At 48.2% G+C, this 4,459-nt stretch overlaps 1 long non-coding RNA gene across 1 annotated transcript in view; it reads right to left on the bottom strand.

The window, feature by feature from the left end:
- LOC119088989 overlaps positions 1 to 4,459 on the bottom strand; it is a 7,053-nt gene continuing 2,594 nt past the window's right edge. The window contains exon 3 of the long non-coding RNA XR_005092751.1: positions 1 to 110. This is a non-coding gene — a long non-coding RNA (uncharacterized LOC119088989). The remainder of the gene's footprint in view (positions 111 to 4,459) is intronic.

The following is a 4,459-nucleotide window of genomic DNA, read 5'->3' as shown; positions in this document are numbered from 1 at the left end:
ACAAAAAGGAAAAGAGGAAACTCCAGTTCCAGAGGCTCCAACTCCTCCTTCTGGCCTCCATGGACACTGCACATGTTCAGAGATATAAGCACAGGCAAAATGCCATGCACCTAAAATAAAAAAAATAAAAATTAAAAAAAAAAAGCTTAGAAAGGAGCTTGTGTCTGCTTCAGCCAGGGTTACCACGGAAGTGCAGGATTATCAACAAATTGTTGCCATTGACAACCCTTCTTTGTGAACTTATTGTTGTTCCATTTTTGACGTTGTGGAAAGACACAGACCTCCTTCCCCTCCCCACCCCCTTTCTTTTCGAGACGGGATCTCACCATGTAACTCTGGCTTGTCTGGAACTCACTATGTAGACCAGGCTGGCCTCAAACTTACTTACTTACATGCCTCAGTCTCCCAAATGCTGGAATTAAAGGTGTGTGCCACCCCCCTCAGCCTATCTATGTTTCTGACATAGTGTGCTCATTCCAAACAAATTTTATTTTTTTTAAAATAGGCCTGTGAGGCGGCTCAGTGGGTAAAGACACTTGCTGCCTAGCCTGACTGCCTGAGGGTGTGTGAGCCCCAAAACCTATATGGTAGAAAGAAGTGATCCCTGCAAATTGTCCTCTAACCTCTGTGCACATGGTATCACACACACACACACACACACACACACACACACACACACACACGGGGGGGGGGGGTGGAGGGAGGAAGGGAGGGAGGGAGGGAGAAAGAGAAGTTAAAAAAAAAAACCACTTGAGGGCTGGGAGTGTAATTCAGTGGTGAAGCAATCGCCTAACACACACAGGCCCTAGGCTACATCCCCAGAACCACAGGGGGAAAAAAAGTTAAGCAAATAAGCTGGGTGCAGTGGTGTGCACCTGTGACCCCAGCACTTGAGGGGCCCAGGCAAGAGAAGAGTCCAAGGCCAGCCTGAGCTACAATAGCGAGAACCTGTCAGAAAAGAAGGAAGAAAGGAAGAAAGAAAACCAGAGTTCTTGTCCTGTGTGTCAGGAGAACCTGCAGCCCCAAACATACCCATCCCCCACCCCCACTGTGCACACTCAAGTCTGTGCCTGGCCGGCTTCTGCATGGCCTCCACTTCCTCATCACCTCCTTTCTTCCCACTTGAGGCCTCTGCCTCTGCCTGCTGCATGGACTCGGCCTGGACAAGGCCGCCCATGATCCTGTGACCACCACATGAAGCACTTCCTTCTCTCTGTGGTTCAGGCAGGTGTTCCACTGAGCCTCCCCGCCAACCCTCCACTGTCTTCCTCCGCTTGATACCAAGATTCTAAAACACCGTCGTTTCTGGTGGTGCCCCAGCATCCACACCATCTCACCCGCACTGTGGCCTCAATGACCACCTTTGGCTGGACCCCCTTCAGCCCGTGGCTCTGACTTGTCTGTCCCAGTAGCTCGTCAGGGTGCTTCCCCTTGGGGAGAAGGAAGTCTTGACCTTGAATCTCTCCCTTGCTCTCCATCTCTACCAAGGCTACCTGAGCTGAGTCGCTATTCCAACGCACTAGGCGGCCCCTGACCCATCGGTTGGCCACCTTCCTTTCCTGATACAGCCCATTGTAACATTGCCAGAACCACTTCCCAGGAGGCAAAGCTAATCAGCATGGCCTTGTTTGTTTTTCCATTTTTGTCTTCCGCCAGGTCTCCATACAGCCTGGACAAGCTTCAAGTTCGTGATTCCCCCTGCCTCAGCGTCCCGTTTTAGAACCTCAGGTATGTGCTACCGTGATGGCTTTTTTACTTATGCCTACACTGGAAAACTCCATCACCCTAAGCTGTGTTATGCTCCTGTTTTGAGCATAATATTTTTAAAATTTCTCCCTCTCTTGTATTTGAAGTGCTCTTCAAAGACATCCTGGGCCTGAGATTCTTTCCACAGCCCTTAACCACTACACAAACTGCAACCAGCCACCCTGCGGGGTTCCCTTTCCGTCAGTTCTGCAAAGGCCTGCTCATTCTCCTGGGTGTTGTTGGCAGTTTTTAGTCTTTGGGGGGGCTGCCACCCAGCTCCCAAACAAATTACACATGGAGGCTTAGTCTTAATTATTAATGCCCCGCCTTAACTTGGCTTAGTGTCTAGCCAGCTTTCCTTAACTTAAATTATCCCAGCTATCTCTTGCCTCTGGGCTTTTCCTTTTCTATTCCTGTACACCTCTCTTCGTTTCTTACTCCGTGGCTTGCTGTGAAGCTGGGTGACTGACCCCCAGAACCCTCCTCCTTCTCTGGCTCCTTGATCTCTCGCCTCCCAGATTTCTCCCTCTATATAGTCTCTCTGCCTGCCAGCCCCTTTCTCCTGCCTTGCGATTGGCCAATTCTTTATTAGACCATCAGGTGTTTTAGACAGACACAGTAACACAGCTTCACAGAGTTAAACAAATGCAGCAGAAACAAAAGGAACACACCTTAGAACAGTGTTCTACAGCACCTGGGTTCTGCTTGTTTTCAGCCTTAGGATGACCGCGCTCACCACAAAGAGCCTCCTCTAATTTGACATGCATTGGCTCACCGCGGTTTGATGTACACAAGGCTGGGCTTGACATTTGTCTTAAGATTTGGCAGCTCCGTGAATTCCACCATGGAATTCTTCGACTCTTGTGGAGCAGTCCTGGTGTCTATTACACCTCCCGCCAGCGATGCCGTCCTCAGCCACGGAGGTGGGCTGCGGTGTTCGGGAGAAGCGAAACCAGTGCTCCCAGGTTTCTGCCTCCTCAACTCCACCATGTCGGGGGAAAGGCGAAAAGAAAGTAGATCTTGGAGAAAATAAAAATAAGTCTTCAGGGTTCTGATGAAGTCCAGCTTGTCTATTTTTCCTTCTGTTGTGTCCTTGCTGACACATGGGAGAAGACGTAGTCGAACTCAAGGCTGTAAAGACTTACCCTAAGTTTTCTTGGAAGAGTTTTCTGCTTTAGCCTTTACATTTGGAGTTTCATCTGTTTAGTTGGTTTTTGTGTCTGGCACAAAGTCACAACTCCATAGTTGTGGTTTAATGCGCGCGCGCACGTGTGTGTGTGTGTGTGTGTGTGTGTGTGTGTGTGTGTGTGTGTGTGTGTGTGTGCATGCATGCGTGCGTGCATGTGTGTGTGTGTTGTCCATGAAGATTCTAGCACCATCTGTCTATTCAAAGGCTGTTCATTCTTCCGTTGAATTACTTGGTGTCCTTGTCCAAAATCAATCGATGTTAGCACATGGGTCTCTCCCTGAACTCTATCCTGCTCAAGCTACTCTTTCTGTTTGTTTTGTTTTTGAGACAAGTTCTTACTATGTAGCCCTGGCTGGCCTGGAACTCCCTATGTTGGCCAAGCCTTGAACTCACAACCCTATACCTGCCCTCTGCTTCCTGAGGGCTGGGATTAAAGGTGTGTATGACTATGCCTAGCTTGTGGATCCATTCTCAAGCCAATGCCACCAGGTATTGATTTCTGTGGCTAGGTCGTTAAGTTTTAAAGATGAGAAGCATAAGTCTGTCAACTTTGTTCCTTTTCAAGATTACTATGGCGGCCTGGGCATGGCAGTTTTCATCTGTAATCCCAGAACTCAGGAAGTAGAGGCAAGGGGATCACCATAGTTTTGAGGCCAGCCTACAGAGCAAAGCCTCAAAAAAAGGAGAAGATGGGCCTGGAGTAGTTAAGTGCACGGGCTGCTCTTGCTGGGTTTGTTTCCCAGCACCTACATGGTAGTTCATAGTTGCCTGTAACCCCAGTTCCAGGGGATCTGATACCCCCTTCTGGTCTCTTCAAGCATGAGGCACGCTTAAGGTGCACAAACATGTGTGCATGCACTCTTTATATATATATATATATATATATATATATATATATATATATATATATATATAATTTTACAATACCATTCACTTCTACATATCAGCCATGGGTTCCCCTATTCTCACCCCTCCCACCCCCTCCCCTTACCCCCAGCCTACCCCCCATTCCCACCTCCTCCAGGACAAGTCCTCCCCCGAGGACTGCGATCAGCCTGGTAGACTCAGTCCAGGCAGGTCCAGTCCCCTCATCCCAGACTGAGCCAAGTGTCCTTGCATAAGCTCCAGGTTTCAAACAGCCAACTCATGCAATGAGCACAGGACTTGGTCCCATTGCCTAGTTGCCTCCCAAACTGATCAAGCCAGTCAACTGTCTCACCTATTCAGAGGGCCTGATCCAGCTGGGAGCCCCTCAGCCTTTGGTTCATAGTTCATGTGTTTCCATTCATTTGGCTATTTTTTTTCAATAATTGAGTAAAACTGAAATTTATTATAAGCCATAGTCGTCCTAGGGACCTCCATGCTATATATATAGCCTCTATGGTTCTATGGGTTGTGGTCTGATTGTTCTTTATTTTATATCTAGAATCCACCTATGAGTGAGTACATACCATGACTGTCTTTCTGGGTTTGGGTTACCTCACTCAGGATGATTTTTTTCTAGTTCCATCCATTTGCCTGCAC

This window comes from Peromyscus leucopus, chromosome 1, assembly GCF_004664715.2.
Source record: "Peromyscus leucopus breed LL Stock chromosome 1, UCI_PerLeu_2.1, whole genome shotgun sequence".
Lineage (NCBI taxonomy): Eukaryota > Metazoa > Chordata > Mammalia > Rodentia > Cricetidae > Peromyscus > Peromyscus leucopus.
The sequence above is the reverse complement of the archived record's forward strand: the minus strand, read 5'-3'. Positions and strand labels throughout refer to the sequence as shown.